The 21,868-nt window shown below is 54.3% G+C and overlaps 1 protein-coding gene across 8 annotated transcripts in view; it reads left to right on the forward strand.

Annotated features, from left to right (window-relative positions):
• NLGN3 (neuroligin 3) overlaps positions 1-21,868 on the forward strand; it is a 133,338-nt gene that overhangs the window by 12,546 nt on the left and 98,924 nt on the right. For 6 of the 8 annotated variants that reach the window (XR_014712976.1, XR_014712977.1, XM_084639117.1 and 3 more), the window contains exon 1: positions 1,372-1,512. The exons of 1 other annotated variant lie outside the window; for it this stretch is intronic. The gene's annotated coding sequence lies outside the window, so the exon portion shown is untranslated. Of the gene's footprint in view, positions 1-1,371; positions 1,513-2,739; positions 2,795-21,868 lie in introns of those variants that run through there. One more of the 8 variants, XM_084639118.1, reaches the window with a different exon arrangement.

Genomic DNA, 21,868 nt, shown 5'->3' on the forward strand with positions numbered 1-21,868 from the left:
GGCTGGGAGGGAGCCATGGGGGGGGTCGGTGCGGGGGGCAGGCTGGAGGGAGCCGTGGGGGGGTCGGTGCGGGGGGGCTGGGAGGGAGCCGTGGGGGGGTCGGTGCGGGGGGGTCGGTGCGGGAGCCGTGGGGGGGTCGGTGCGGGGGGGCTGGGAGGGAGCCGTGGGGGGGTCGGTGTGGGGGGGCTGGGGGCAGGCTGGGAGGGAGCCGTGGGGGGGTCGGTGCGGGGGGGCTGGGAGGGAGCCGTGGGGGGGTCGGTGCGGGGGGGCTGGGAGGGAGCCGTGGGGGGGGTCGGTGCGGGGGGCTGGTGAGGGAGCCGTGGGGGGGTCGGTGCGGGGGGGTGGGAGGGAGCCGTGGGGGGTCGGTGTGGGGGGCTGGGGGCAGGCTGGGAGGGAGCCGTGGGGGGGGTCGGTGCGGGGGGGCTGGTGAGGGAGCCGTGGGGGGGGTCGGTGCGGGGGGGCTGGGGGGCAGGCTGGGAGGGAGCCGTGGGGGGGTCGGTGCGGGGGGGCTGGGGGCAGGCTGGGAGGGAGCCGTGGGGGGTCGGTGCGGGGGGGCTGGTGAGGGAGCCGTGAGGGGTCGGTGTGGGGGGGCTGGGGGCAGGCTGGAGGGAGCCGTGGGGGGGTCGGTGCGGGGGGGCTGGGGAGGGAGCCGTGGGGGGGTCGGTGTGGGGGGGCTGGGGGCAGGCTGGGAGGGAGCCGTGGGGGGGTCGGTGCGGGGGGGCTGGGGGGCAGGCTGGGAGGGAGCCGTGGGGGGGTCGGTGCGGGGGGGCTGGGGGGCAGGCTGGGAGGGAGCCGTGGGGGGGTCGGTGCGGGGGGCAGGCTGGTGAGGGAGCCGTGGGGGGGTCGGTGCGGGGGCTGGGGGCAGGCTGGGAGGGAGCCGTGGGGGGGTCGGTGCGGGGGGGCTGGTGAGGGAGCCGTGGGGGGGTCGGTGTGGGGGGGCTGGTGAGGGAGCCGTGAGGGGGTCGGTGCGGGGGGGCTGGGAGGGAGCCGTGGGGGGGTCGGTGCGGGGGGGCTGGTGAGGGAGCCGTGAGGGGGTCGGTGTGGGGGCGCTGGGGGCAGGCTGGGAGGGAGCCGTGGGGGGGTCGGTGCGGGGGGGCTGGGAGGGAGCCGTGGGGGGGTCGGTGCGGGGGGGCTGGTGAGGGAGCCGTGAGGGGGTCGGTGTGGGGGGGCTGGGGGCAGGCTGGGAGGGAGCCGTGGGGGGGTCGGTGCGGGGGGGCTGGGAGGGAGCCGTGGGGGGGTCGGTGTGGGGGGGCTGGGGGCAGGCTGGGAGGGAGCCGTGGGGGGGTCGGTGCGGGGGGGCTGGGAGGGAGCCGTGGGGGGGGCGCGAGCAGGGGCGGGGCCGGATGGGCTCGGCGGCGAAGGGGTTACTGAGCGCGCGCTCCCGCCCCGCCGTGCACGCGCTGCGCGCTCTCCGGCGCGGGGTCGGGCTGGGCTGAGCGGAGCAGCCTCCGGAACCGGCCCCCTGCAGCCGCCCGGACCCGACATGGCGGAGCCACGCGGCCGCCCCCCGGGGTGAGTGAGGCCCGGTGCCGACAGCGCCGGCCGGCCGGGGGGGCTGCTGCGCGGGGCGGCCTCGGCGGGGCGGGGCGGCCGTGAGGGGGGCCGGGCTGGGCGGCCGGGGGGGGGGTGTGCGGGGAGGGGGGCCGGGCTGGGCTGGGCTGGGCGGCCGGGGGGGGGGTCTGTGCGGGGAGGGGGGCCGGGCTGGGCTGGGCGGCCGGGGGGGGGGGTCTGTGCGGGGAGGGGGGCTGGGCTGGGCGGCCGGGGTGGGGCTGCGCGGGGAGAGGGGCTGGGCTGGGCTGGGTGGCCTGGGGGGGGCTGTGCGGGGAGAGGGGCTGGGCTGGGCTGGGCGGCCGGGGGGGGGGTCTGTGCGGGGAGGGGGGCCGGGCTGGGCGGCCGGGGGGGGGCTGGGCGGGGAGGGGGGCTGGGCTGGGCGGCCGGGGGGGGGGCTGTGTGGGGAGGGGCGCTGGGCTGAGCGGCCGGGGGGGGCTGTGCGGGGAGGGGGGCTGGGCTGGGCGGCCGGGGGGGGCTGTGAGGGGAGGGGGGCTGGGCTGGGCGGCCGGGGGGGGCTGTGCGGGGAGGGGGGCTGGGCTGGGTGGCTGGGGGGGGGCTGTGTGGGGAGGGCAGGGGGGCTGGGCTGTGCGGCCGGGGGGTCTGTGTGGGGAGGGGAGGGGGGCTGGGCTGTGCGGCCGGGGGGTCTGTGTGGGGAGGGGAGGGGGGCTGGGCTGTGCGGCCGGGGGCGGGTCTGTGCGGGGAGGGGAGGGGGGCTGGGCTGTGCGGCCGGGGGGGGGTCTGTGCGGGGAGGGGAGGGGGGCTGGGCTGTGCGGCCGGGGGGGGGCTGTGCGGGGAGGGGAGGGGGGCTGGGCTGGGCGGCTGGGGGGGGCTGTGAGGGGAGGGGGCTGGGCTGGGCGGCTGGGGAAGGGGGCTGGGCGGCCGGGGGGGCGGGGGGGGAAGCGGCGCTCCGTGCTGCCGGCGTTGCCATGGTGACGGTGTGAATGGGGGATTGTGCTGCGCTCAGCTGGCGGCCCCGGTCGGCCGGGCCGCGGCCCGAGCTCAGAGCAAGTCGCCCGCCCTCCTTCGTCGCTCGGCGCGGGGTGCCCCTCGCTCGGCTCGGGGTGCCCCTCGCTCGGCTCCGCCCGGCCGCCTTCTCCCGGCAGGCGGAGGGGCTGGGCTCGCCTTCCCGAGCTTTGCCTGGGCCCGCGAACGCGCCCCGCTTCTGGCTTCACCGGAGAAGTGTATGGCGGTTGGGCCGGCCGGCCGGCCACGGGCCAGAGGAGCGGGCGGGATGATGCTGTGGGTTAGTCAGATAAGGTGTCTTGTGGATAAAGTGTGCCCGACTGTTCCGACCCCGCCAAACCCATGTCATCCTCCTCGGGTGTCCAGCTGCAGCCCATGCAGGCATGGTACCTGTGCGCTGGCAGGATGAAGCAGGGGGCAGCCCCCTGCCTGGGGTATGTGCCAGTCTCGGCAATTGCATTGTGTCTCTCTCAATTCCTCCTGTAACGGGTGGGATTCTTCTTCACTTCCCGTCCTAAAATGCGGGTATCCTTGCTGTGCACTTGTGTAGTCGCTAGGCCTCTGCCTAGGGGTGGCTGCATGTCAGTGGTTCTGTAAAGCAGCTTGGTGCTTATGAAAAATGCCTTGTTCAAATAATTATAATGATAAGCTCTTTCTCTGCCCAGGTCTCGGTGTCTGGGCAGGATTGTGTAGTGATGGGAATGGTGGTGTTAGTCTGGGTCTGAGGTAGTCTTGACTCCTGCCAGTGTAAGCCAGACAAGGTGGATGAGGTAATATCTTTTATGGGACCCACTTCTGTTGGTGAGAGGGACGCCAGAGCTGTACAGAGCTCTTCTTCAGGTCTGACCAGTTAAACACGAGATCAAACAGATAGCTTCGTCTAAGTAGTAGTACAGACACTCTTTTCTTAACTTGTTTGTTACGTAATTTTTTAACATCAGCTTTAATCCATTTTTTAATTCTGTATGGGACCATTCAAGGTGAAGTGGCCCATTAACACTCCTGTAGTCATAGGACAAAAAGGGGGGTTAGTGGGTTAGATTGTTGTAATAAGCTATAAATCCAGTGTCTGCATATAAGACCATGATTCTTAGTGTCTAACAAAGTTGTGAGTTTAAGCTCCCACTTTTCGAAGTGCTGTGCAGGTGTCCTTTGAGGACAAAGACTGATAGGTCAGATAAAGAGTGATCACTTTGTGAAAAGGGTTTGTCCTTTGTCTTTTATCGTTTTCCTGTGTGAGTTCATTTGAGAGCATAGTGATTTTCTCTCCTCAGGGTTCTGTCCTGTCTTCTCACTTGACCCACCTGGCTGCTCCCATGGCTTCAGCTCCCGCCTCTGCTGAATACCCCATAGCCTTGGGTGTTCAGCAGAGCCGTAATCCACATCGCCCTGTTAATGCCTCTTTTCCACTTTTGCTCACTGTTTACACTGCTACACTTTTAGTCTAAGCCCTTGCGATCTCCCCTCTGCCCCTCCCCTGTCTTCACACCATTCTGTCCCAAATGGCATTGCTCCTTTTGTATTTCCAATGTGCCTGTTGCTTGCTCTCTGTTCCTCACTGCTCCAGCTGTTTCTTATGCCTTTGTTGTGTCTCCTTCTTTACCACTTCTCAGTCCTCTCACTGGCATCTCCTTTTCTTGCATCCAGCTCTGTGCCTGCTGCCATGCTGACCCCTACATCTTGAACAGGTCTGTCACTCCCTGCTGGGCATCCTCTCCCTCCCTGCACAGATCTCTTGTCTTGTTAGATTGGTAGCTCTTCAGGGCAGAGAATGTTTCTGATCAAAGTTCTGTAATGAGCCTTCTAAACTACTGGTACACTAAGTGTTATGTAATCATTAATTATAGCCCCGTTGTATGGCCACTGGGGAGGGGTAAAGACAGAGCTGCTGAGGAGAAGGCTCTTGTACCAACAATGGGATGGGAATGTTTGTCTGAAATGACAGGAAAGAGACGAGCCAGATGAGAGGAGGGACTAGATGGGGGGAAGAGACAGAGTCCATTAGATCATCTGGAACAGGGGTGGCCAACCTGAGCCTGAGAAGGAGCCAGAATTTACCAATGTTCATTGCCAAAGAGCCGCAGTAACACGTCAGCAGCCCCGCATGAGCTCCCTGCTTCCAGCGCCTCCCACCCACCAGCAGCCCCACCGACCAGCGCCTCCCCCTCCCTCCTTTCGTGGCATGCAGGAGAGCGAGGGCACGGCAGGCTCAGGGGAGGGGGCGGGAAGGGGTGGGGTGGGGGCAGGGCCCGGGGCAGAGCCAGGGGGTGAGCAGTGAGCACCCCCCGGCCCATTGGAAAGTTGGTGCCCGTAGCTCCAGCCCCGGAGTCGGTGCCTAGACAAGGAGCCGCGTGTTAACCTCTGAAGAGCCGCATGTGGCTCCGGAGCCACAGATTGGCCACCCCGATCTAGAGCAAGTCCTGGAGTGTTAAAAACAAGGATGACGTCTTTGACTAGGTAGGCCAAAGGCATGATCCAAAGGGGCCAGAGAGGTTGGAAACCTTGTTAGAAAATAATAGAATGGGATTTCGTTGGGAAGTAACCAAGGAGAGGGGGAGATGGGCGAGAAGGGGCAGAAAACTAGACAGTAATTTGCAAGGTGAGATGTCTGGCTCTGAGGAGGCGCTGGCTCAAAGGTGGTGTTCATGTTTGGACCCTCAGCACTAGAACAAGTTGGCCAAAATGATAGGGGGTGGCAGTGGTGTAGCTCTTCTAGTAAGTGAGTAAGGAGCTGGTCCAAGATGTTTGCAGGGTGCTAACACGCCTGGTGAAAAAGGCTTGAGTGAGGTATTAGGGGTAGAAATAGGAGCCCCTTCCTGATGGTAAGATGGGCCAGGCTGGGAGAGGGGAAGCCTAGTTGCTTTAAAACAGAGTCGGACAGTATGAAAAATGCATAGGCATTGAGGCCTGGGTCCCGTGGGCTAAGGAGGATTTCCACTTCAACTTGTGTGATTCTGTGGGCCAGAATGTAGTATGTTTGGGTGTGCAAAGCAATTGGACAATGTTACGTCCAACTTGCACGCACACTTATTCAGGCTGTGAGTTGGGTAATTGCGTACAAAGATTTGCACAAGCACTTCTTTTTCTTAGCATATGTACAATGTGCCTCAGGTAGCACGTGACCAAGATCCATCACCGAATTTGGTCTGCTGGTTGGATCATTAGTTTCCCCGGCCCGGGCTGGTTACTGACAGGAAGTGTGATTTACCCGATCTGTATGTGCACTTGCAGTATTTGCAGATTACCTCACTATTGATCACCTCAGCCTGAGAGTTGGGCTCAGGTGCTCTGGAGCCCTACAGATGTGCAGTCCTTCGTACTGAAGGCTTCCCTGAGGTTAACCAGCATCTGGAGCTAGAAGGAGCCATCAGCAGCAGGAGGGAGAAGAGTAGTTTCCAGGCTGTGGTCGGTGCAGACCCCTAAAGGAGAAGGGTGTGTAGAATGTTACTGGAAAGATGAGGTAGCCTTTTTCTGCTGAGAAGTGGAAGGTGTTAGAAGCAGAGGAGGCACAGAGAATCTGATGATCAAAAGGCTAGCCTCATTCTTGTTGCAGCTCGCAGTCCCCCAGGTTCCAGAACCCTGCCTGCTCTGTAGCCCAGCCCCCTCCTCCCACTGGCATAGCCCAGCCCCTGGCATGTCCCTGTTGGAATCTGCAACCAGCACGAGATCTGTTTGGGGCAGCTTTCCCTCCTGAGTTGCAACACCCTTCAGATAAAGTTCTTGCTTCTTTCTTCTCTCTAGATATTTAAAGGCCTTCAGGGCTTGGGAGCCATTCCCAGACCCTTAATTCTGTTATGAAAAGCTGCCAGAGAACCAGGGCCATGTGCTCCTTGCGGCAGCCCCTGGAAGTATCTGTGCTCTCTTTGATGGAGCCTGTGCTCAGTTCCCTGTTGTTGACCCTGATAGTGTTGGCATGGTTCTCTATATTCCGTGTGTTGCTCTAGTTTCTATTGTCCCCGTCACTGCCGTGTAGGAGGAAGCTGGTGGAAAGCTAGAGGTTTTTGCCCACTGTGTAAGGGGCAGGTGGGTCCCCAGGAAGGAATGGGAAATGTCTTGTGTTCCTGTCAGCCAAATGGGGGAACATCTACATCCCCATTCTAGGCAGCAGCAGAGGTGGTTACATTTTTGGAGGGGAGACATTTGAACTCTTAGTTCCCCAGTTTAGTCTACCTTGTCCCATGCAACCACCCCACCTTTCTTCGGACCCTGATACCAGCTACTGAAATCAACAACCGTGTAGAATCCACTCATTAGCTGGATACTTCTAAAATGATCTGCAGGGAAATAGTTAAGTGCTGACATTTAGAGGTCGCATTTTTAGCATTATGCATGTATTTGCTTAATTTGCATTCGCAGTTAGCACATTCACATGGCCAACTGTGCTGTTACCACAATGACATATGCAGTTAGGGTGCCGAGATTAGCTGGATGCCTGCACATTTGCAGTTCTGGACATCCAGTCCTGGGTTTCAGAGTTAACACCATTGAGGCGCATGGGACACTTTGTATCTCTGTGCTGTTGGGACTTATTTTTAAATACTTTAGGTGGTCTCCTTGGGAAATTGAGTTCAAATGACCATAATTAGCAAATAGTGTGTGCAGTTACCCAATGTGTGTCAAATAGCCACGGTCAGTGCACATGCACATAGGTGTGCAATGTTCATCTAATTTGTATGTGTGTCCATCTGTAGTCAGAGAGAAAGGATAGCCAAGTGGTTTGGGAGCTCTCTGGGACTCAGAAGACACCAGAAGATGCTCTATGTGACCTTGGGCAAGTCCCTTGGCCTCTTTGGACCTCTGTCCCCATCTGTGGAACTGGGAGAATAGCCTTGCCCTGCTGCTCAGGGGTATGTGAGGGTAAAGACATTAGATGTAGGGAGGCACCCAGATACTACAACAGTGGAGGCCAGATAAATACCTTAGAATTAGGCTTTTGCCATCCAGAAAGGCTGGAAATTCACTTTAATGGGAATGCTGCATGGCAGGGGTGGGAATTGAAAGAGACTGTTGCTGTGGTAGATGTGGCTCCTGCGTGTGCTTAAGATCAGTTCGTTGCTGATGGCATTTGGAACAAGCCTGCACCTCTGAGGCCTTTCATTGTTCTGAATCCTGGGTTCAGATCTGCCTTAGGTCAGGTGAAAATGAGATTGACATCACAAAGCCATGGTATCTGGCTCAGGCTGTGTCTGCTTAGAAGTCTGATCAGGAGGGGTTCCGGCTGGAATAGCCTATGGGGCTGCAGGGCAGGACTGAGGAGCAGTGGTAGAGTGTGTGGGGAGCTCAGGTGGAACAGTGGGAGGGCTGTGGGTTGGTACTGAGGGGCACCTGCCGAGCTGTGTGTGGGGAGCATGTACAGTAGAGAAGGCAAAATGACACTGCACTAACTGGTCTGACTGGTTCTACACTTGTTGAGCGCCAGAATTGTTAACTGGGAGCAGATTGTCTGTTCAGCTCCATTGCCATCTGCGTAGTGCCCTCCTCCCGCCTCCTCAGAAGGATGCTGCCGTGTGTATGTAACATGAATGCATAAATAAATGTGCCTGTATTTCTCACCACAGCTGAACTGTGTATCCAAGCCGTTTGGGGCAATCTCTGCTTTACTTGGGAGAAACTGCAGAGAGGCAACAGCTATGCAATGGGGAGTAATGGCTCCTGTTAGCACTGTCTGGAACTCTGGGGGAATCCACAGCAACCAGAGATGTGTGTGATATTTGTCTGGACGGGGTTACTGGGCTGGGATTGTTGGGGTCCTATAGAGATGTCATAGAACTTGCACAACAGGCCCTGCCTCCATTCAAGTCTCCACTGTAAATTACTCATGGGCTACAGAGCACTTTGTCCAGCCTTTAGCTGAAGAGCCATCGCTTACTGGGCCCTTGGATGGATGGGCTCTGTTCACTGCATGGCCCAGGGTTGTCTGGGTGACTCATTGATAAAACTGGAGGTGGGGGTGTGACCTGCGGTGCTTGTCCCAGGCAGTTGGTCATGTGGGCAGATTGGTGGGCTCAGCCCTCAAGGCAGTTGACTGTTCTTCAGCATGAGGAGGGGCCGATTTTACTCAGAGTTCTGTGCGTTTTCTCTCCTGTCTCCCCCAATGTGAAGAGGCCTTGTTCCAGGTGGTATCAGACACTGCTGCTGTAAATTCAATGTGTGTCTGAATGTTTCTCTGCCCTACATCACAATGTAGTAGTGAGTAAAGTCTGCAATCCCAACCGCGTCCTGGGTAAGGGTGTCCCCTCCAAGCACCTCACAGCCCGGTTGCCCACAGGAGACACTTGGCTTCTCATGCAGATCTGTCAGCCTAAGCAGCAAGACACGTGGCAGTGAGTTTGGGGCAGAACCTTGGCCTGGAGACTGTGCGTAGGGTGTGGTGTGGCCTTGGCAGACCCTAGTGTTCAGGCTGTTTCACGGATCAGCGTGGATGGCATTCTGCACTCAGGGAAGGGTATTTGTGGACACAAGATAATATTTGAAGAGGCTGGTCCTGTATGTTGACAGAACAGTGGAAGCATCCTCCCCGAATGCCGGCTGGCTGATCAGAGAGGAGTGCCCTTTGTTTGTGTACTGGTGACAGCAGGTTCCACCTAACTGCTTTAGCAGCCAAACCCTTCCACAATGCTAGTGCAATGGGCAAGTTCTGTTAGGGCAGCCAGAAGAGAAGCGGGTTCTGTGTGTGCCAGGGATGCTGGCATCTTGGGATATGGCTGCATCCATGTTTTGGCTCAGAGCTGCTTTTCTCCCTGTGGGGGCATGGCGGGGGGTAATTTTGTGCATCATCTTCCTTCTGCGCACTTCATGCTCTTGCCTCAGAAATTAGGCCATCCAGACAAAGAATTCCCTAGTACTCCCAGCCGTTCTTTGCCAAGCAGTGCTACCGGCTGGGTGGAGGGTGTGTTATAGCCATGCTCCGTGGGGAAAAGGAGAGAGCAGCCATTTCCCTTAGCCTTTGCTCATCTTGCTGTGACTTGCCAGTTCCCCTGTCCCTTGCCCTCACAGGAATTCACTGTCACACCCAAGAAGAATCTCCAGCAAGAGGCAGGTGCGTTCAAAATGGTGCAGAGATTAGGGTGGAATTGGGGTTCTGGGAAGCTGCGCCAGCTGGTGACACACATGCCAGCAGGGAGCGTTGTGGAGAGGGATCAGTCCTGCCCCCTCCACAGTCCCTGTCTCTGCTTTGCATTCAGTCAGCCCCTGGCTTGCAGTGTGGAATGACTGGGGCTGTGCAAGCATTGATAGCTGGGATCTCCCACTGCTCCCAGTCCCACAGATCGGATTGGTTCTCCTGGAGGAGGCCTCCCCACGCAGAGCGATGAGTAGGGGTTGCTGGTCTCCTCTGCACAGGCTGGGGGAGGGGGAGCATGTCCGGAGCTGCACAATCCGAATCCAGGGTCTGACTGGGTCGGGGGAGGGGCAGACCTGACTCAGGGATCTGAGCAGGGACACGGTGAATGATAGAGAGTTGCTAGGGACTGGGGGAAGGTGGGTCAGCCCCTTTGCAGGTTCTGACCTTGGCCTCTGCTGACCCCATAAATGCTCACGCCTGTGGTTCAGGCAGCTCTCTCCCCTTGGGACTGCAGCAAGAGAAATCATTCCCTGGGTCCTCCCAGGCCCAAGAAACTCCTTGCTTGGGCTGCAGGGTTCACAAGTAGTCCATCCCTCCTGCCCTGGAGCAAAGGAGCCTCTGCCTCGTCTGCAGGTGGTGCTGTGATCCTGTGCACTAGGCCCTCCCCTCTCCATCCTGGGGTGGCAGTATTCCTGGCTTGGCAGGTTCACAGGTCCCTTCCCCGTTCTTGTCACCGCTTGGCTCTCTCACTTGGGTTCCTAGTTACATAGAGGCTGTTGATCACATCTCTAGTAGGCCTGTATTCAGTTGTCTCCAAACCTGCTGCAGATTTGAGTGTGGTTTGTTAACAGACAAATTACTTGAAGCTGCTTTAGTGCCATGGAAGCATTGGTGTCCCCTGGGATCTGCCTCTTAACACTACCTCTCCATGGCTTCCTCAGGCACCGGAGCTTCTGCAGAGTGTGCTGGCAGCAGGATCAGATGATCTGTGCGCCTTGTCTCTGGGGGTTACCCCTGTATGGCAGGTACTGTGGACTTAAGAACATGGTCTTGATCTCAGTTTGATCTGCCCTTGTCTGCCCCCCTCCCCATAAACTTTCACTTACGTGTTGTGGAAAGAACGAACGCCTCAGACTTGTCACTGGTTCTATGTTAAATCAGGAAAAGACCTGAGCATCCTGGTGAGCAGTAGGACAATGAAATCTGAGCTCAGTGTGCAGCTGCTGTCAGGGAATCCACTGAACTATTGGTCTGCAAGAAAGTAACAGGAGAATATTCTAGTGCCATTATCCAAATCAATGAGCACTCTCCCTGGACACAGCTCCTCTGGGCCAGCCCATCTCCAGGGTGGGGCAGGGTTTGGAGGCATTCAAGGGCAGGCAATGAGAAGAATTAAGGGTTCTGAGAGACCACCTGGAGAGAGAAACTGTTGGGGCTGTTTAAAGAGCAGACAAATAAGAGGGTGAGGTAGAGGGATCCACAGTGATGAACAGCTTAGAGAATGGAGATCAGGTGTGGCCATTCTCCTTTGCTCTCTGCACAAGACCAAGGGCCAGTGGAGGGACACTGAAAGGCAGCACACTTGAGAAGGAAATGCTTTTTCACACCCCACAATTGACCTGTGGAACTCACTGCCACAAGGTGTCACTGAAGCCACACATGTAGCAATGAGACAATTAGACGGTGACCTAGAACCATAGGATTAGAAGGGACCGTAAGGGTTATGTAGTCTAACCCCCTGCCACGCTGCAGTCGGTGACAGCCAGAGTTTCATTAGATCAGAATGAGAGGGATCTGAGCCCTTGGGCACGGGGCAAATGCCAGTTGATGGGGGTTAGGTAGAAGGATATTCTCTTCTGGGGGTTCTTGCAGCTGGTGCTGGGGGCTGGATTCTTGTGCTGGTCTGGTCTGGTAATTCCTGTGCTCCTGTTTCAGAACTGTTTGGATCATCAGCCTTGTTCACAGGTGTGGAGAAGTAGAAGATCAAGTCCCAGACATGTTCTTTTTTTTTTTTTTTTTTTGGTGGGGACGGAATGCCTCTGCCAGCAGCTTGGCTCTCTCCTCTTAGAGCCAGGCAGAGGCAGGTGCAGGCAGCATCCTTGCATGTCCATGGTGCAGCTACCCTGGGTTTTCTGTGCCTACGTGTGAGGATAGCGAGGTGGCCAGGACCCTTTTGTCTCTCTCTTCCCTTTTCCCTCTTCCTCCCTCTCTTTTGGTCTCCATGACAGGATACAAGGGTGCTTGGGGTGAAATCCTATCTGATCCCAGGGAGGCTTTGGCTGAGAATTGGGGTTGTTTCTGGGAGTTTTGGAAACCTCCAATGCACCTTTCATTTTTATCCAACTGCAGAAATGGCTGTTGTTTATTGAAGATATTTACAAAAATAATGCTGTGCCATGGGGCTGTGAACTGGCGATGAAGTGCTGAGTCCTTGGGATCAGCCCTCTGGGCTTCTCTCCCCTCCATTTCAGGGGAGCTGCTCAGGTCTGGGTCTTGGGGGTCATAGCTCAGCAGAGAGCAAGCACTGTCCAAATGCAGCCTTCGCTGTGTGTCCTGCAAGAGACTGGGGCAGGTGGCTGTGAGCCCCACCTCCCCTCCCACCACCCAGTGAAGAAGGAGAGGTGTGGGGTGGGGAGAAGAGGAGACAGATGCAGCGGGGGAGCAAGCGACAGAGAGTTCTTCAGCCACCTGTGTCTTGTTCAAGGGCACATGAGTGTGAAATTCAATTTGTAGACGCAAGCTGTGGCTGGTGAGGAACATGGGCCGCTGTCTGCTGGAGCCCGGCAGTCTGGGAGCACTGCAGCCTGTATGCACAGTGTGTCCTGCTTGCCAGCTCCCAGGAAGGCTGACGTCACCACAGCGGAGCAGTGGCTGCTGCAGGACATGTCTGCTTGAAGTCTTGTCAGGTTCTCCCCTGGTGTGGAGCCTTCTGTCTCCATCTGGGAGCTCCCCTCCCCAGGAGCTGAGCTCATGCTACACTGGCACCTACTGAAAGCACCTGGTAGATGTTCCATCGTGTCTCCTTCCCACGGCCTGGTGGGCTCAGGCCGAGATCATGGTAAGAGGGCCAAGATCGTGCCCAGCTTGTGCTGAGGTGTGAGGGGTGCTGGGGCGTGAAGCCTGCGCTGTATGCGCCAAGGACCTGTAGGAAAGCTGGGTGGCAGCTGGTCTCTCTCCTTTTCACTGGGTGGGTTCTGTTCCTCTCCCATCCCTGTGCATTTCAGGGTAGGTTTGTCAGCTGGATGAGACTTGGGTGGTGTCTCAAAGGTAAGGACTCCCCAGCTGGAGGGCAGGTTCATGCCCCTACTGGGGGCTTTTTGGCATGGTGTTCCCCAGACCCCAGCTGAGCAGAGCGGGTTGAATGCTCGCACCCTGGTGCTCGGGGGGGTTGGGAGTGGGAGATGTCCCTGGTCAGGGTTCTCCCGCTGGCCCCAGCTCCAAGTTGCAGCATTTCTGCTTCTGCCTCCCCACAATGCATGGAGTGGGCTTTGCCTGCATCAGGCACCAACAGTTCGGTGGTGATGGTAGGTATTGTGGGGCAGGCAGGAAGTGCCTTCTCTAATGCCCTGGTGTTTTGCACCGCTGCCCTGCTGCTGCTGAGGCTGACACCTCCCAGTGGCAAGAGAGGCTCATAGATGAGTACAGAAGCCTCAGTTTGACACATCCCAAAGAGAGGAGTTGCTTGTCTGAGCTCAGGTGGAGTCCATCAGGGCATTGAGCAGCCTCTGTTGTCAACACGCGCCTGTCTGAGTACAGAAAGAAGCCTGGGGAGAGTCCTGGGCTAGGACAGGTCTTATGGCTCCCTTGGCAGAAATTTGGTGCTCTCTGGGCAGGAGCTGATGGGCTGGCTCTGTCTCTCCTGGATTTGAGTATTGGGAAATGTGTTTTAATGCAGCCAAACAAAAGGCTGTACAGCTAGGAGCAAAGAATGTAGGTCATGCTTTCAGGATGTGGTCTGTATCTTGGAATGCAGCAGCTCTGCAAAGGATAAAGGTTGTGGTAGATAACCAGTGAAACATGAGCTTCTGTCAGGGTGTAGAGGGTGAACACCATCCTGGGATGAATAAGAGAAGAACTTTAAGCAGGAGTAGGAACGTGAAATTGCCTCTGTCTATAGCATTAGCGAGACCACTGCTGGCTATTGTGTCTGTCTGGAAAACCTTCCTTATAGCAAGAGACTAGGGAAGCTCAATCTATTTAGTTTACCCCAGAGAAGGTTAAGGGGTTATTTGATCTTGGTCCACTCCATGGCTGTGGGTTTAGTGTGCAGGTAGTGATGGTGGCCATACTGGCCTTAAACTTGGACTCTAATACTACCTGTGTAGGAGGGAGATTTTTGATAGTAGATGGAAAAGGCCTTGTGAGATCCAGAGGCTAGCCCAATGAATGATGCCACTGTGGATGGTAACAAATGCTCATGGGATCAAGGACAGAGTAACTGACTCTGTGGCCAGGCGGGCAGGCCACTCAGCTGTGATGTGAAAGATCAAGTTCAAGTCACTGTTCCTTTGATTAATTATTTTATACAAATTGGAGCAGTTTCAACAGGAGAGAGTGAGAGAGCCCTACACCAGAATAGTCCATAAACCAGTAGCAAGGACACACTCCTGCAGTGGGGGACCCCCCAGGTGCAAATACATTGTTCTCAGCATGGGTGGTGGGTGAACCCCAACTTTGGGGAGTCTAGGCCCCCCCCATGGCAGGAGGAGCAGGCCCCCCCCCCCAGGCCAGTGAAGCCCTGGCCCAGCTGCCTCGAGCTGCCCCTGGCTGGAGCTGAGTCTCCACCAGCTTCAGGGGAGAAGGGATGGAGGCGAGGTCTCAGGGCAGATCATGGGCTGGGCCATGGCCTGGATTAGGGGAGGCTTAGCCTGCCCTGGCCTTTGATACCCATGCCTCAGGCAGAGGATAATTGAACTGGGGTCTCCAGCATCCCTGATGAGAGTTCTATGTGGCTAGCAGTCATAAAGGAGGCCACCTCCTCACAGATTCCAAGCCAGAAGGAACCATTATGATCATCTAATCTGACCTCCTGCACAACGCAGGCCATGGAGCTGCCCCAAATGGTGCCTCCTTCTCCTCTCCCTGTCTCCCGGCATTTCGTGAGCCTAGTTCTTTGCTTTTCTGAAAATGTCTGAAATTGAAACGAAAAATTTGGGGTTGAAACGTTTTGTTTTGACATTTCAACAATGTTTTGATTTTTTTCAGTTCAGTTGAAACTATTCAGTGACTCAGCGTGGATTCATGAATAGTTGTGGGTCAGTAAAAACTGCATTTTTCAGTGAATAAATGATTTGCTGAAAAATATCCCCCAGCTATAGTTCTGGGCTAGCTGCAGGAATTTTTGGGTGAGGGTCTCTGGACAGTGTTACATAGGGCTCAGATGAGGTGGTCAGACTGAGCCCTTCTTTCTGTCCTCTTGAAATGTGTGAAACGTGGCTGAGGCTAGGGTGACCAGATGTCCCAATTTTATAGGGACAGTCCCGATATTTGGGGTTTTTTTTATATGGGCTCCTATTACTCCCCCACCCCCTGTCCCGATTTTTCACACTTGCTATCTGGTCACCCTAGCTGAGGCAGTCTGCCAATGGGATATTGTCTAGACATGGAGCTGCTGTTGCCACAAGGGGGCAGAAAGCCAGAACACTCAGCAGTGTGGGGGGACCTGATGGTTTCGGCCTGGCACATGGAAGCTCATGTTTATCCTTCCCTAGGTCTTGGCTTTTCCTGTGGGAGCCCATAGGAGGTATTGAGCATTGCCCTGTTCGTGTCAGCTCCGTTGTGACAGGCATGGGAAAGCTGGCCTCTGAGCTGCCTTCTGTCTGATAGATCACTGGCAGGGGATGCATAGGGGAGCATTATATAAAGCAGTCATGTGCGGGGAGTTTAGAAATGTGCCAAAGGGATGCCACTGACAGCCGGAACTGGAACTCTGACAATGATGCAGCAGCCCAGCCATAGGACACAAGGACAGGCCATGCTTCCTATTTGACTCTGAAAAAGACAGGCTTTTTCATATACTGTGAGCCAGTGCGGCAGAATGCTCAGCACAGGAGAAAGGAGCAGAGCTGCCATTCGGTGTTGGGATGACAAGAGAATGGTGTGTGACAGAGGCCTGGGAGCCAGGGGGATAATGTGTCAGCAGTACAGAGTTGCCATCAATCTGTTTTCACCCCAGCCAATTAGCTGTGGGTCTGCAGTGTGAACCTGCTGCAATCCTTGTACACTCTTAGCCACGTGGATGCAGTGCTGTCCCTCACTCATGGTGGTGTGGAGCGGGCCTGGATGTGGTGCTAAGGTCTCCTTTGTGCAGTTTGGGAGGTGCTAATGATGACTGCACAACTGGGATTGCACCAGGAGTTTCCTTTCAATGGGTCCTTTGCAATCTTCTGTTCTGGAACTATCGATTTTAGTCTGGTTGAATATTGCTAAGTACTTTGCGTTGAGAAGTTCTGTAGTCGTTAAATCAGTGTTGCAATATGCCACATTTCAGAGGGGTAGTCTTCCCTTTGTTTGGAACCCTTTCAGTTAAAAACCACGGCATGTGGCCACCTCTGAGCCTGCCCGCAGCAAGAAGTTCACCTTATCCAATGAGTTTAAAAACAAACACACTTATCTCTATGGTAACAGCAGAAGTTTAATGTACCTGAAAAAACTGATTAACCTTGTAGAGTGATGACAGACCAAGTTACAATCTTAACTCTGCCCCTTGCAGAATGACATGGAGAAATGCTGTGCAAGTGTCATGTTATTTGTGTGAAGAGTGAGTTCTGGCTTTTTTGATGAGTTCTGCATTCATGTAACTAACTGCCCAAATGGTCAGGTTTGCGCTCTGTGGTGGTATTTGTAAGTGACGGTAAGTAGCGTATGCGCCCCTCTGTGACCTCCATCTACCTTGCAGGAACAGTGGTACACGCCTCTGATTGGGGCACCTTTGCATGCAGATAAGTCTGTCAGTCGTGACATGGGGTGGGGGGGGGTTGGCCCTGCAGGGGGCAGTCGGTCACTAGCAGTGCAGGGGGGTGCATGCGCACATTGTGGGTGGAGAGGGTCCACACACATTGGCTGGGGGGGTGTTGGTTACTATCTAGGATGCCCATATGACTTGTTTTGGCTGGGACAGTCCCTTTTTTAAGCCCTGTCCCGGCCATCCAGACTTTTTTGGCAGAAGAGGGCATTCGTCCCATTTGCTCTTGCCAACTGGACAAATGCCCACTTTTGTCAAAAAGGTGGGGTGCAGTGCAGAGGAACAGTGTGGAGTGGGGGCGGCAGCATGGTTTGAGCAACCAGCAACAGCCTCAAGTGGGGAGCCGGCAGGGCTCAGGCGAGTGGCTGGGACCAACCCTGTGCGGGGAGGGCGGGCAGCTCAGGTGAGTGGCTGGGGGGGGGAGGCTGGAGGGAGGGGCTTGGGTCAACCCCGGGCAGTGTCCTGTTTTCCCTTTGAGAAATAAGGTCACCCTGTTACTGGGAGGGGAGGGGAGGGGGGTGTATGGTGCTGATCAGCAGTGGCACGGGAGGCATGTGTGTTGGCTGTGGCAGAGGCTGTCACTAGTGGTGAGGGTGATGGGGGGGCCACACTGATCTCTGGTGTGTATAGAATTATAGGACTGGAAGGGACCTTAAGTATCGCCTGCAGTCATGGCAGGACCAAGTTTTATCTAGACCATCCCTGACAGGTGTTTGTCTAACCTCTTAAAAATCTCCAATGATGGAGATTCCACAACCTCCCTAGGCAATTTATTCCAGTGCTTAACTACCCTCGCAGTTAGACATTGGTTTTGTACTGTTTTGATCTAGCGTGTGGTGCTTTGGTTGGCTTTGCGGTGGGCAGAATTGATGTTGTCTGAGTATGAGCGTGGTGACTGCATGGGGAGTATTGGTTTTCCACAGTGTGTTTGGGCGAGTCTGTGCTGTGTATGTGTATGGCATGTGCTAGGTCTGTGGCTTTGAGTTTCCCATTCTTGTCCCTTAACTGACATTCAAACACACAGTGTGAAAAACTCTGGGGTTTACAAAGCCTTGAGTTTCACACTCCAGATGTTGTAGAGCAAGTACATTAAACATCACTGCAGTGCACTAAATATACGGGGAAAATATACTTGGACAGCTCTCTCCCACACTCATCCAATGGGCTGCATGCACTTGTGGACGCAGCACAGATCAACTCCCATTATAGCAGCCAACTGACAGCCTGCCCATGTTTCCACAGATTAGTAAATCACTCTCCAAGTCGTTCTGGGCACCCTAAAGGAGTCTCAGCCCAAGACCTGTGAATCCAGCCCTGCTGTTCCTGGCCATTCCTGATCAGAACAACCAACGCCTCATTCAGGGAAGAATTCTTCCCTACCTCCCTCAAACACGCAACAGTCTGACCAGTCCTAAAGAAACCCACCCTAAATACTTCCATTGTAGCCAACTACCACTCGGTGACATATCTCCCATTCCTGAGCAAGCTCATTTTGACATTAACCAAAGGCCAACTATATGCTCATCTAATTGAAGCCAGTATCCTAGACATGGCACTATCTGGATTCAGGCCAGGACTTGGAATTGAAACTGCTGTAGCGGCACTAATGGATGATCTCCTCCTGTCACTGGTTACAGGGTAGACATTCAGTCTTATCCTCCTGGACTTCTCCACAGTGTTCAATACTGAGGTTCTTCTGCCTCACCTAAAAGAGGTGGCAGGGTTCCACAATTCACTAAAATTGTTTGAATCCTTCCTGGAGGGATACACACAAAAACACAACAGCCATACTGGGTCAGACCAGTGGTCCATCTAGCCCAGTATCCTGTCTTCTGACAGTGGCCAGTGCCAGGTGCTTCAGAGGGAATGAACAGAGCAGGGCAGTTATCGCGTTGTCCAAACCCATCTTCTAGCAATCAGCGGCTTAGGGACACCCAGACCTTGGGGTTGCATTCCCTGACCATCTTGCTAATAGCCCTTGATGGACCTGTTCTCCAGGAGCTTATCTAAATTTTTTTTTAACCCAGTTATAGTTTTGGCCTGCTCAACATCCCCTGGCAACAAATTCCATATGTTGACTGTGCATTGTTTGAAGAAATACTTCCTTTTGTTTGTTTTAAACCTGCTGCCTATTAATTTTATTGGGTGACTCCTGGTTCTTGGGTTATGTGAAGGGGTAAATAACACGTCCTTGTTCACTTTCTCCCCCCCCCAGGCATGATTTTTATAGACCTCTATCCTTTCCCCCCTTGGTCATCTCCTTTCCATGCTGAACAGTCCCAGTCTTTTTAATCTGTCCTCAAATGGAAGCTGCTTCTTATCTCTCCCTTTCCTAGTGGTTCCCAACATCCTGTTCCCTTTTTTAGCTGCCGCTGCACATTGAGCGGACGTTTTCAGAAAATTATCCACAATGACTCCCAAGTTCTTTTTGTTGAGTGGTAACAGCTAATTTAAACCCCATCATTTTGTATGTATTGTTGGGATTATGTTTTTCAATGTGCTTTACTTTGCATTTATGAACGTTGAATTTCACCTGCTATTTTGTTGCTTTTGTAACTCTTTGCAGTCAGCTTTGTACTTAACTATCTTGAGTAATTCTATATCATCTGCAAACTTTGCCACCTCACTATTTACCCCTTTTTCTATATCACTGATGAATATGTTGAATAGCACTGGTCCCAATACAGACCCCTGCGGGAGACCATTATTTACCTTTCTCCATTCTGGAAACTGATCATTTAGTTCTACTCTTAGTTTTCTGTCTTTTAACCAGTTACTGATTCATGGGAGGATCTTCCCTCTTATCTGCTTACTTAGCTTAAGAGATGGACCTTGTCAAAGGCTTTCTGAAAATCCAAGTACACTATATACACTGCATCACCCTTGTTCACATGCTTGTTCACCCTCTCAAAGAATTCTAATAGATTGGTGAGTCATGATTTTTCTTTACAAACGTTGTGTTGACTCATCCCCAGGAAATAATGTTCATCTGTGTGTCTGATAATTCTGTTCCTTACTATAGTTTCAACCAATTTGCCTGTTACTGAAGTTAGGCTTACTGGCCTGTAATAGCTAGGATCACCTCTGGAGCCTTTTTCAAAAATTGGCATCGCATTAGCTATCCTCCAATCATCTGAGACAGAAACTGATTTAATGATAGGTTGCATACCACAGTTAATAGTTCTGCAATTTCATATTTGAGTTCCTTTAGAACTCTTGAGTGAATACTGTCTAGTTCTTGTGACTTATTACTGTTTAATTTATCAAATTGTTCCAAAATCCCCTTTATTGACACCTCAGTCTGGGTCAGTTCCTCAGATTTATCACTTAAAAAAGAATGGCTCAGGTGTGGAAATCTCCCTCACATCCTCTGCAGTGAAGATTGATGCAAAGAATTTATTTAGCCTCTCTGCAATGGCCTTGTCTTTCTTGAGTGCTCCTTTAGCACCTGGATCATCCAGTGGCCCCACGGATTGTTTGGCAAGTTTCTTGCTTCTGATGTACTTACAAAAACTAACAGCATTTTTTTTTCCTTTGGTTCGTTGCTCTTCAAATTCTTTCCCGGCCTGCCTAATTATACTAATTATAATTATATACAGCAAGAAGTGATGGGGAAACTGCATTTCCACTATTGGACCACTCCCCTGTGGAGTCCCATGGGGATCCGTTCTCTCTCTGGTCTTATTCAACATCTACATGGAGCCATTAGGTGAACTGGTCGGAACACCTGGACTCCAGTGTCAGCAACATGCAGATGATACTCAGCTCTGCCTGTCTTTCACCTAGATGATCACACCATTCCACCAAGATGGCCCAGAGCTTGGCTGGAGAACAGCTGGCTGAAACTGATCCTGAACAAGACAGAAGTGGTGCTGGTGGGCAAAGGAGAGTATTTTGAGGAGTTTGCAGCCACGGTGGCATCTACTTCAGTTGAAGATTCATCTCCACAATTAGTCAGTTCAATTGTAGTTTGAGCCTCTTGAATTCCTTGCTGTCACCAAGCTCTCTCATAGCAGTATCTGCAATTAATACTTTCTACCATATCCAGCTGGCTAGGAGACTCTGTCCCATCCTGGTGGACAATGACCTAACCTAAGGGGACATCAGTTGGCAGCTCCTTCACGGAGCCATGACTCGGGCGTGTATCTGGCATGGTTCACCCCCTTCCCCAAGGCCTGCCCCTTCTGTGGCGTGAGGGAGAACCTGGCACATGCCTTCCTCGAATGTGCCAGGTTGCAGCCCCTAACCTCTTGTTGAGGTTCTGGCTGCACTTTTTCCCCACACCAGTTCATTTTCGCACACCCTATCCGTGGCCCCACGAAGTCACGAGACCTCCTTGTCAACCACCTCCTGGCTTAGGCCAAAGTCACCATCTGTAACACCAGGAGGAGGCTGCTGGATGAGGAGGTGCTCTGCGACTGTGGGGCCTATTTCCGTTCCTCCCTGGTCTCGTGCCTCTGGGCAGAGTTCCACTGGGCAATGTCTGCTGGCTCCCTAGATACCTTTGAGGAGCAGTGGGCACTGTCCGGGGTCCTCTGCTCAGTGTCCCCATCCGGTACCCTTGTTTTGAACCTCTGACCTCCACTCCCGATCCTGTTTTCTCATTAATTGTCCCAGGCAATCAGTTGGAACCCAGGTACAGTGGTCCCTCCTGCTAGGCTGGGGAGGGGCCTTTAGAAGTGCGCAGGCTTGCGCCCACCCACCTCCCAGGATTTCCAATAAGGCCTCTGTTAGACACACCTTGGTCACCTTCACTGGACTATGGCAGTACAATATAGGTCAAGCAGAACCCCACAGCTTGGCTCCTTAACAACGCGGTCTACGTGAGCACATCACACCTGTCCTCTGCTCTCTACACTAGCTTTCCATAGAGTATAGCGCTGAGTTGAAGGCCTCAGCCCTTGTCTTCAAAATGCCCTATGGCCTGGGCCTAGGCTATCTAACAGAACCAAAAGTTCTAGGATGAGGGCTGTGGTTGAGAACTCTGCTCCTCTGGCCCAGTGGAATGCTCTACAATAAGGGTAAAGCTTGTCTGTGGTAGACAGAACTTCTCTGGGGACAGTTGCAGACTGTGAAATGAACTTCCCCAAGAACTATCGACCATTCCAGACCGCTCTGCCTCCTGCTCCAAGTGCCTGAAGCACTTCTCGAACTTGCCTTTGTTACATACGCAGAGCAACAAACCCCAAAGAAAACACTACTGCACATCCACTGGATGAAAGAGAATGAACCACATGTGACAGGAGTTAGTCATGTCACTTTGAAGAGCCACAACAATGATTTGAAGGCTGTAGAAAATATCAGACTTTGAGAGACTTAAAGAGGTC

The sequence above is a fragment of the Lepidochelys olivacea genome, assembly GCF_965140295.1.
Source record: "Lepidochelys olivacea isolate rLepOli2 genome assembly, chromosome: 9".
In the NCBI taxonomy this organism is placed as follows: Eukaryota; Metazoa; Chordata; order Testudines; family Cheloniidae; genus Lepidochelys; species Lepidochelys olivacea.